We start from the raw sequence: 12,366 nt of genomic DNA, 5'->3' as shown, positions 1-12,366 counted from the left end.
CCAAAAAGAGTTGTTTTTGTGTGTTTGTTTGTGTCTTAGGGTACCTTCCAACACAATGATGAGGATTCGGTTTGTAATTACGTGGCTGTTAAAGAGAGTGATTAACATGGATGAAAGTTTGATTTACTCTTTGTTATGCTTAGTTGTGGTTATAACTTATGAATTCACATGCAATCATAAAAGAAAAAAAAAAATTAGTTTTTGTAACATGCTTGAAGGAAGAAACTCAAACTAACGCTACAACCTTGTAAGACTTGAGCCTAAACGTTTATTTGGAGAGTTAAAATCTGTGCATTCTTTGTTTTCTAAAGTCGTTGCATGATCTCATTATTCTTTGCTTGGTTGCTACTTAGAAGGCGTTTCATCATTTAGTTCCAAATGCTAGAACTCATGCCCATTTCATTCAAAGCATGTTATTGATTTGCATAACACATATTCAAGAGGAAGTTGTGTAGTGACCACCACCTTAGCCAAAAAGCCGTGTGCCCTATGTCATTGTGATTTGTAGGTTTTAACCCCATTGAGCCTTGTTAGCCTTCGTTATTTGTTAACCCATGTTTTCCTCACCTAGCCTAGTTTAGGACCATCCAAACCCTTGTTCTTAAAGCATAGTAAAGCATGATTCAAATTGAATTCCTTTTGATTTATGTTGGCAGAAAACTAGTGTGGGGGAAGTATTTCTTTTGTGATTTTGTGTGCCATAGGCACGTGTGGAAAGAAAAGAAAAAAAAAAGAAAAGAAAAAATTCGTGGAAAAAGAAGAAAATGAAGAAAAAAATATGAAAAGTGTGAAAAAGAGTTCCAAAGTATTGTTTGTTGAAGTAAGGGTCCAAAACATTGAATTCGGCCCTAAGGAGTTGTTTAAGTCTTCCCCTTGTGTTTTAAAGTTAATTTCTGCAATCTAAGTGAATTCTAAGTCTCAATTTCATTACTTTGTTTACTATCGCTTGAAGAACGTTTGTTTTCCCTATCCTTTCCTTGTTAACCAACACCCCAAGCCCCATTACAACCCTTAACTTCTATCTTGAGTGTTATGTGTTTCAATTTGTGGAGTTTGAATTTGGTATGAGCATATGGTGTCACTGGTTCTCGCATCTAAGTAGTAGCATTCCATTCATGAGATCATATCTAAACAGGCTTCTTAACTCTAGAAATTGCGTTCTTTGTGATACATATATGTGAGCATTCGTTTTCATATCTACATCAATCTTCTCACATATAACTAGTGTAGGGTGTGGAGTTAGAAAATCTGAGTGAAAATAGAGTGTATATCTTGTAAGGAATTGAGGGAATTCTCTAAGGCATGTTACTACATTCAAAGCATTGTTTTAATTGATTACTTGTGAACTAGTAAGTGGTGGCTTTAATTAAGTAAGTGCTTGTGTAAAGATGACTCAAATCTGTGGGGATAGCAATCTTTAACATGTCATGTGCATTGGAAATCCCTGAGGCAAACGTTGGAAGGTTTAGGTTTTGTTTTGGTTAGTTTGTTTCGTTTTGTTTTCTTTCTTTTGTTTGTTTTGCTCGAGGACTAGCAAAAGCTAAGTGTGGGGGAATTTGATAGGAGCATATTTATGCGCCTTAGTTAGCTAGTTCTTATGCATCTTTGTTATGTTTTCTTCGTTAAAGTAGTCTTTTAAGCTACTTTCATGTGTTTTCAGGTTTAAAGGACATATTACATGAAATGATGCAAGTTGGAGCTTTTGGAGCAAAATGTGAGCTTGAATTGAAAAGGACATGCTTGGAACACAAGGATGGGATGGAATTGAAGAGTTGAAGATTTGAGGTTTCCTACTTGAAGTAGGAAAGCTAAGCCTAAAAGTTTCCATTTTGGGTTGATCTTTCCTAAATCGGAATTGGCAACCAAAGTTTCTAAAGTTGGAAGTTTCTATTCTTGGAGGTTTCCATTTTCGTGAGTTTCTATTCTCGGTTTTGGGCTTTTGGATGACCCATCCTTAACTCTTGGACCTATGCCGTACCTAAACCCTAACCCTAGCCCATTGTTTCAGCCGCACCTAGGCCTTGTTCACATGCAAAAATCTGATTGGAAATCCCTAAGCCTATGCCGCACCTTTCCATCCAAAAAGCCCTATTTTACAAACCTTAACCCTAGCCCATTGTTCTAATCTGAATTGCTAGGGTTTTTAAGTGCCTATATATATATATTTCTACACCCTAGCCGAAGATCTTCTTCCCTCTCCATAAAAATCAGAAAACCATATCCCTTCCCCCACCTTGCCGCAGCCACCATTCATTCCAGCCACATCCATACACCTTGCCGCAACTCTCCTTCATTCCAGCCACCATTATACACCTCCATACACCACCCACACACCTTGCCGCACCCCCATACCATCCTAATTCCCTTCCTACATCAGAAAACCATCCAAACAGCCTCTAAACCAACTCTGCCGCAACAAGGAGAAGAAGAAAGAGGAGCTTTCTGTGCAGATTTCAAAGTGGACTTCTTTGGCATTTTAGGTGTAATCTTTCTTATGTCTTTGATGTTTCAATTCAATAAACTTTGTGTTGTGAGTATGAGGAACTAAACCCCCTTAGTTGGGGGGTGATTCGAAACCATGTACATGCTTGCATTTTGATTCGATTACATTCAGTTGTTATTTCATGAGTTATGGATTCAATTCGTTCATCTATTTGATTGATAACTTATTTGTGTATGTTGATTGAGAGTGCACGCTTAACTTTCATGCATGAATATGATGCTAGATTATGAGGGAGTTTCACCTAATAGTTACAATCTTATAATCACAAGTAGTGAAGATCGCTTGAAAACGATCGCGTTGAATGAACTCTTAGCATAAGTTTCATGCAATTCATAGTAACAAATGCTTCGTCAATGCTTATGTTTTTCATAGAACGTAATGATTCTTGCTTGTATCTCTATTATGCAATTCATGTAGGGAACTTGTAGGGAATGTTTTGAGTTGTCGTATGCAATCATCCAACTTGATAAATTCTGGAAAAACTGAGGGTTAATTAGTGCAATTCACGGTTAACTTGGGGCGTTGAGTATTCATAGTTTATTGGAAGAACAACTGAAAATCGTTTTGTTTGCAAGTGTGACATGTGTGGAGAAGAACCTCCTAACTAGCCTTTTATCCATCTATTTCACCAAATCGTTTTTACAATCTGTTTAGTTTCAAGTTTCTGTTTTGTGTTAAATTTTCGTCCAAAACAAATCCCCCTTTAATTTGAAGTCTTAGATTAGTTAGAAAGTGTTTTGATTTGTGTTTCTAAGTATTTTGATTCAAGTTTTCATCAAATTTCGTCCAAATTAGTGTAGGTGCTCAAAACTGCCCAGAAAGTGGTTTTTAGGCAGTTTTGAGCCTTCTAGTTGCTGTTTTGAGTTTTAGGTTTGTTTAAGTGTTTTAACCTTTACTTTTGCATTCTTTGAGTCTAGTTTAGTGTTTTAAACTTTGTTTTTGAGTTTTTAAGTCAGTTTCCAAGTGTTTAGCAATCCCTCCTAATCCCCGGTTTAGAACGATCCCTACTTACATCTTTGCTACAATTTGACAAAAAGAGGGTTTAATTTGTGTGCTTATCTATTTCGCATCACCTTTGCATATCGTCGCATGCCTTTTGGTTTATGTAATGCACCTGCTACATTTCAAAGATGCATGATGAGCATATTTTCTGATTACGTAGAAAAGATAATTGAAGTGTTTATGGATGATAGCTGCTTGATAGCTGCTTGCATAATCTAAGTTTGATCTTAAAACGTTGCGTTGAAACTAACCTTGTTCTTAATTGGGAAAAGTGTCATTTTATGGTTAAACAAGGCATCGTTTTAGGTCATATAATCTCTGAAAAGGGTATTGAGGTTGATAAGTCGAAAATAGATCTTGTACGTCACTTACCCTCTCCGACTTCGGTTAGAGAGGTTCGTTCGTTTCTTGGCCATGCAGGATTTTATCGTAGGTTTATCAAAGATTTCTCGAAGATAGCACAACCTCTTTGCCGAGTCCTACAGAAAGAAGTGGCGTTTGAATTCACCAAGGAGTGCACAGCATCATTCAACCAACTCAAGGAGTTGTTGACCACGGCACCCATCATTGTTCCACCGGATTGGAGTCTACCTTTCGAGCTCATGTGTGACGCGTCCGACTATGCGTTAGGAGCTGTTTTAGGACAAAGAAAGGACAAGAGGCCGCATGTCATTTACTACGCCTCACGGACGTTGAACGATGCACAATTGAACTACTCCACTACGGAAAAAGAACTCCTTGCCGTTGTCTTTGCTTTAGATAAATTTCGATCATATTTAATTGGAACTAAAGTAATTGTTTTCACTGATCATGCAGCTCTGAAGTACTTGCTCACCAAAAAGGAGGCCAAGCCACGGCTAATTCGATGGATATTCCTACTTCAAGAGTTCGAAATAGAGATTCGGGACAAGAAGGGAAGTGAAAACGTGGTGGCTGACCACCTAAGCCGAATGGTGCATAATGAGGAGTCTTTGCCGATTTTGGAGACATTCCCCGATGAACAATTGCTGTCCATTAAGGTTAGTGCACCTTGGTATGCCGATATTGTTAATTATTTGGTGTCAAAACGTATTCCAAGTGAGTTCACTAGGCACCAACGTGATAAACTTAGGCATGATGCACGGTTTTATGTGTGGGATGATCCGTACTTATGGAAATTTTGCCCCGATCAGATTATACGTCGTTGTGTGCACGATTCTGAATGTTATTCAATTTTGAGTTTTTGTCACACATATGCATGTGGAGGGCACTTTGGCACACAACGCACAGCCCTTAAGGTGTTACAATGTGGATTTTATTGGCCTAGTATTTTCAAAGATGCTAAAACTTTTTGCTTAACATGTGATAAATGCCAACGAATGGGTGGTATTAGTGCTAGGGACCAAATGCCGCAGGTTTCTATCCTAAATGTTGAAATTTTTTATGTTTGGGGTATTGATTTTATGGGTCATTTTCCTTCTTCGTATGGTTTTACATATATTTTGCTTGCGGTTGATTATGTGTCGAAGTGGGTGGAAGCAAAGGCCACCCGAACTAATGATTCTAAAGTGGTTGCAGATTTTATTAGAACTAACATTTTTGCAAGGTTCGGAATGCCACGAGTGATCATTAGTGACGGAGGGTCACACTTTTGCAATCGGACCATTGAAGCGTTATTGAGGAAATACAGTGTCACCCATAAGGTTTCTACACCTTACCATCCTCAAACGAATGGCCAAGCCGAGGTTTCCAACCGAGAGATCAAGCAAATACTTGAGAAGACCGTTGGGCCAACACGAAAGGATTCGAGCTCATTCCACCACCAAGATTCCTTTTGGTGTGGAGCAAAGCCCTTGGACTCTCCTAATACTTCTTTTGCTACTTTTCGGATACAACTAGCCATGGAATCCCACATTTGGCTAGCTTCCCCCTCTCTATCCCACACACACTGGGTGATTACTTGCTCTTTGAAAATGACTTTTTTTTCTCCTTTTAGATTCCACCATCTAGTCTTTGGGCACTTCCAAGTCTTTTTCTTTTTTCTCACTCTTTTGATATGTACATCCATCACCAACAAGCGATGTTGATTAGCCAAGCTCTCCCCCGGTATAACTTTGCAATCCTTACAAGTTATACGATCCCCTTTCCTTATTAGAAGAAAATCTATTTGTGTTTTTGACGACCCACTCTTGTAGGTGATCACATGTTCTTATCTCTTCTTAAAGAAGGTGTTGGCTAAGAAGAGGTCATATGCCATTGCAAAATCCAAGATAGCTTCCCCATCCTCATTTCTCTCCCCAAAACCATGGCCACCATGAAAATCTCCATAGTTGCCTTTCTCCCTGCCCACGTGTCCATTTAAATCTCCTCCTATAAATAACTTCTCCGTCTGAGCAATTCCTTGCACCAAGTCTCCAAGGTCTTCCCAAAATTTCTCCTTCGAACTCGTATCCAACCCTACTTGAGGTGCGTATGCACTAATCACATTGATGAGTTCTTGTCCTATTACAATCTTGATTGCCATGATTCTATCTCTTACCCTCTTGACATCTACAACATCTTGTGTCAAGGTCTTGTCCACAATGATGCCAACACCGTTTCTCGTTCTATTTGTGCCCGAATACCAAAGCTTAAACCCTGAGTTTTCTAGATCCTTTGCCTTAAGACCAACCCACTTAGTTTCTTGTAGGCACATAATATTTATCCTTCTCCTCACCATAACTTCCACTACTTCCATAGATTTTCCCGTTAAGGTTCCTATATTCCACGTTCCTAAACGCATTCTACTCTCTTGAACTCTACCCTTCTGTCCTAGCTTCTTCACCATCCCCCGTCTAATAGGATCAAAGTACTTCTTTTGTGTGTCTTGTGTAAAGTTGATAGGAGCATATGTTCCCAAACAACTTTGAGTGGAGTCGTTCGAAAAGAAGTTTCTATGGCCCCCTTGCTCATTTAACACTGCATCCGGGTGCCGATGGAGATACAGCGACCCTTGCTCACTTATCACTGTGCTCGGGCCACACAGCGCGCCACTTACGGGTGACGTCCTAGCTTTAGCGCGATTTCGTTCTGGATTCATTGTCATAAGGATTCGACGTAACTGTGGAGTGCCAGTTGTCGACTACCTGACGGCCTCCCCCTCCTCCTTTATCCGGGCTTGGGACCGGCAATATAAGATAAACTTACATAGGCGGAGTTCTCACAACACAACGATCACGCAATTTATTTACTTTTACTTGAATATTTAGTGATTCAACACAAAACTCGATAACGCCCAATAAAATTAGTCAGTTGCACCATTTCTCTAAAAAAATGTTAAAAAATTGTGCGCGCCAATTTACATTGATACATACATACGTACATACAAACGTTGTGTGTGTATATAATTATATATACACATATCTGATTGAAATGAAGCATAAATCAAAGCTTATTTTCTCATTGTATTGCCAGTAAGGCAGAATCCAATAAGCAAATTGCAGAGCTGACATAAAGAAAAACTTGCGGGTCCTTACAGAGCTACCATTCTCAAATTGTTCAAGCAAAACTGCAACTCTAAAGCTTCAACTGAAAGCTTAACATTAAATTGAAAATTAGCTTTCCAGAAATTGGAGACGACGGAGATGGGAGATGAGGGCTTGGATTTGTCCCTGTCGAATCCGCCTTGCGGAGAAGCCTCCATTGGCGGGGGTGCCGGATCTCTACGGCCTGTTTCTGAGCTCGCGATTCAGTGAGGTGCAGCAGCGGATTGAGAGATGGAGAAATGGAAGAAAGAGGGATTTGAGAAAAATAGAGGTGTGGATTTTTGGTTATTTAATTTTAATGGCAAAATAATGCTTATTGTTGCTCTCGCCTTCAAGCCAAGTGAAGGAATACCCAGCATTAAGTGGATTAAAATAAAATAAAATTAAAAAGCAAAGAAAATAAGAAAGTGGACCGAATGCATGCTTTTGGAAATGTCATTATTCGGCCTGGCCTGGCCCAATAATAAGATGGGTTGGTAGGGACGTTTTGGTCCTTTACCATAATGGGAACGATTTTACATTAAAAGTAAGAACATATCGTAACAGCATCGTTCGACTCAAGAAAAATAAACTAGATAGGTCTTCTTCTTCACTAAAAGTCTCCCTATGAAGCATACTCTAAAGTTGCCTTCTTCACTTTTTTTTCTTTGTTATTTCAATTTATGTTTTGGAAACTTAAAATCATGGAAATGACAATCTTTGCTCCGCCTTAACCAACTTTTGGGTGGACAAAATCCGGTCAAGTAGGGAGATTTTTAGGATCTTAGCGGCTAGCTACCCTCGCTTGCCGTAGTAAAATCTACCCATGTACTCGTCCAGATTAGTAGTTACATATTTTACATGAAAAATGAAACATTATTCGATCATATAAAATTAGTAGTTACATATTTCACATATAGAATACCACTAGAAGATGCATTTTGGAGCATTTTGGAGCAAAATGGAGCTTGGAATGCATGTCACATATTTGGAACCAAGGTTTGGACGAAATTGAAGACTTAAAGAGGCTAAGAATGTGAAGAATTAGTGTACAAAGGATCATGAATTCAGCCACAAAAGGACACACATCCTTGCCGTGCAATCCACATAGCATTCCTTTTGGATTCCCATGCATGCTTAATCATCCTTGTCCCCTAAAATATTTCTGATTTCATGCCCCAATACATTCAATTATCACACTCAATTGCTGCATACCTCTTGTTCCCTTCACCCATCTGATTTCACACAACTTTCACAACCATTCCATGTACCAATTGATGCTTCATCATCCACATTTGGGATCCAATGCCGTGTGCAACACATGTTGCTGCACCTTTGACTAATTTCTGAAACATTTCACCTCCCCTTTTCATTTTCATGCAATGAACACAATCATTCATGCTCCCTAGCTGAAATACCACTCCATTTTCATCCTTGGACCATTGCACACCACAAATTCACCCTTCTTGCTGTGCATTTCCCCTACTGCCTAATCTGATTCTCTAGGGTTTTTGGGGCCTATATATACATGTTTACAACCCTTGGCAAAGGGTTGAACCTCCCATATTCATCATTCATGCAGAAAATTCGTCCATACTCACCTTCGGCAGCAAAACACCCCAAAAACACCATTTTAGTGCCCAGAAAACATAATAGCCACTCCACCTTATTCCACCCTCTTTGCCGAGTTTTCCACCACCCTCCAACCATCAAACACTCCTCCACACTCACCCTAAACCTTTCTATATCATTCCTCATCCATTCTACACCATAAAACTACCCAAAACCTGTCCACAAACCAATCTGCCGCAAGCAAGGGAAAGGAGAATTCTTGGATGCACTTGCTGCCAAGTTGGAGCATTCTAGGTGTTTTCTTTCTTTGGATTTTAATGTCTAATTCATGTAATCTTTGTTTTGCTTTAAGTATGATTGGCTAATTTTGTTTTGGCTAAGGGTGTATTCAAAACCATGATTATATATGTGAAATAAGTTGATTACTTCCAGTTATCGTTGCATAAGTTGTGAATACAATTTGCTTAACCGTTGGATTTAGAACTTATTCTTGCATGTTGATTGAGAGTGCACACTTGATTTGCATGTTTGAATTTGGTGCTAGGATATAAATTTGTTTCACCTAATCGTTATGAATTTATATTCGCAAGTAGTGAAGGTCGCTAGTCACGATTGTGTTAAGTAGATTCCTGGCAAGAGTATCATGCTTTCCATAGTTACAAATGCCTTGTCGATGCTTATGATTTCCAAAGAACGTAATGATTCTAACTTGTGTCTTTATCATGCTGTTCATATAGAGAACTTGTTAGGAATAATTTGTTTGCGATGCATATTCATCTGATTCAATGATTCTAGGAAAATCTGAAGGTTAATTTAAGCGGACCTAATTAACTTGGAGTGTCGAGGTTCATAACTTATTCAATTGATAACTGGAAATCGATTTAGGTTACATATATTTCATGTGTGGAGAAGAACCCCTTTGCCATTCCATCATCCATTGATTCTTCATAACTTTGTATTACAATCTGTTTCTCTTATAATCTGCCATTTAAGTTTATTTTCGTCCAAATCAAATCCCCAATTATTTTGAATTCCTAGATTAATTGGAAAGTGTGTTGGTTTATGTTTTTAAGTGTTTTGGTACAAGTTAAAACCCAAATTCGTCCAATTTGATGCTTTGTGTTCAAAACTGCCCAGAAAGTGGTTTTTAGGCAGTTTTGAGTGTTTGGTTGCTGTTTTGATTCTTTTGGTTCGTTTTAGTGTTTTAGAGTTTAGTTTTGCATTCTTTGAGTCTAGTTTTGTATTTTTAAACTTTGTTTCACAGATTTGAGTCAATTTAGAGTGTTTTAGCAATCCCTCCTAATCCCCGGTTTAAGAACGATCCCTACTTATCCATACTACAATTGTCAACAAGAGGGTTAATTTGTGTGTTAACTTATTTTTCACATCAAATTTTGGCGCCGTTGCCGGGGATTAGCAACTTTGCTAATCTCTTGGATTTTTTTCTTTCGAATTATTGTATTTGTTTAAGTTTCTGTTTAAGTTGCTGATTTGTTTTGTTTTCTTTGTTTTTAGGTACTAGTGCATGACTCGAAGTTCCCGACCTGTTCGTGAGCATATTTTGGACTTTGACGACGACTTCGAGAGAACTTTGAGAAGAAGGAGGAACCAACAGCACAAGGAGGATCCCACGGCACAAGTGGGTGGAGAAGAGCAAGGTATAGCCATGGACAACCGTACGCTCAAGGAGCTTGCCGCCTCGGGTTTGAATAATGCCGCACCATTGTGTATCCAATATCCCATGGCTGCTCAAGGTAAAACCGAAGAGTTCGAGTTAAAGTCAAGTTTGCTCCACCACATTCCAAAGTTCCATGGGCTGTCCATGGAGGATCCGAACAAACATTTGAAAGAATTTGAAGTGGTGTGCTCAAGTATGACTCCGGTTACCGTTGATGGAAGTATTTTAAAGATGAAGGCTTTTCCATTCTCTTTAATGGACAAAGCCAATGATTGGTTATACGAGTTGGCTCCTGGTACAGTTACATCTTGGGAGAGTATGAAGAGGGCGTTTCTGGAGAAGTTTTTCCCAACTTCTCGCATCATTCTTCTTCGTAAAAAAATAAGTGGAATTCAACAAGATGAAGGTGAGTCTTTTCCTACATATTATGAACGATTTAAATCACTTGTTGCTTCTTGTCCACAGCATCAGATGAAGGAGGAGTTGCTTTTGCAATACTTCTACGAAGGGCTCCTACCATTAGAACGTCAAATGCTCGATGCTTCGGCGGGTGGAGCATTGGTGGACAAAACGCCCATGGCTGCAAAAATCTTGATTGTTAATCGAGCATTGAACGCTCAACAATACATGGGTGTAGGCCAAAGAGGACCCCCCGGCAACAAGTGCATGAGGTAAGTTCCACTTCCAATATTCAATCTCAGTTAGCTAATCTTACTTCTCTTGTTTCACAGATGGCCGAGGGAATGAAGATTCAAGGACCCATGGTGTGTGGCGTATGTTCTATCCAAGGACATGCATCCGAAAAGTGTCCTCAACTCATTGAGAATGGTGGATGGGAGAGCGCTAATGCCATTAGGTTTCAAAGCCAAAATCAGCCAAGACATGATCCATATTCCAACATGTATAATCCGGGGTGGAGAGACCATCCAAACTTTAAATGGAGAGAGCCACAACAAGCCCAACCACAAGGAGGCTTTAGGCAACAACCATCGGGCTTCTACAACAAACCATATGCACCCCCTCAAGTCCAACCACAATCTGCCCCAAATACTTCAGGTAATGCTTTGGATAATGATACACTTGTTAAGTTACTAACCACTTTGACTAATGGGCAGGAAAATCAAAACAAAAGAGTGGACCAACTAGAGAAACAAATGGGGCAGATTGCCGAGGTTGTTGGGCAGATTAGAGACCAAGGAAGGCTTCCTGGTTCTACCATTCCAAACCCGAAGGGAGGCTTTGAAAGTTCAAAGGCCATACCCTTGAGAAGTGGAAAAGAGATTGGGGCAGATTCTTCATAAAAAACAGTTCACAAAGAGGATGAAAAACTTCAATTTGAGGAGGAGGAAGCATGCCCACCCACGGCAAAGGTGGACACACCTATGCCGCAAGCCCCCATGGCTCCAAATCTGTCCAATTCATCCAATAAAGGTAAGAATGTGTCAAATCCAGTTTCTACTAATGTTGTGCCTTCGAATGCTCATTTTCCTAGCAGGTTTGTGCAAACAAAGAAGGAAGAAGCTGAAAAGGACATCCTTGAGACACTTAGGAAAGTTCAAGTCAACATACCCTTGTTGGATGCCATTAAGCAAGTCCCGAGATACGCTAAGTTTTTAAATGAGCTATGCACCACTAGGAAGAGGATTTCAACTAAGGAAGTGGTAAAGGTAGGTGAGAATGTCTCCACCATCTTGCAACGCAAACTACCCCCCAAATGCAAAGATCCGGGTAGCTTTACAATTCTGTGCGTCATTGGTAACACCCCTTTCAAATCTGCCATGCTAGATTTAGGAGCCTCTATAAATGTTATGCCATACTCCATTTATGTATCCATGAACTTAGGTGAGTTGAAACATGATGGTGTAATCATACAATTGGCTGATAGATCTAACGCTTATCTAAAGGGAGTGTTGGAAGACGTTTTGGTGCAGGTTGATCATTTAGTCTTCCCAGCAGATTTTTATGTGCTCGAAATGGATGAATCAGATCATGCTCCTTCATTGCCCATCCTCCTTGGAAGGCCATTCATGAAGACGGCCCAGACGAAGATTGACGTGTATAGTGGAACGTTGTCCATGGAATTTGATGGGGAAGTTGTTAATTTTAATCTTTCTGATTCCATTAAGTAC

The sequence above is a fragment of the Malus domestica genome, chromosome 05 (genome assembly GCF_042453785.1).
Source record: "Malus domestica chromosome 05, GDT2T_hap1".
Lineage (NCBI taxonomy): Eukaryota > Viridiplantae > Streptophyta > Magnoliopsida > Rosales > Rosaceae > Malus > Malus domestica.
The sequence above is the reverse complement of the archived record's forward strand: the minus strand, read 5'-3'. Positions refer to the sequence as shown.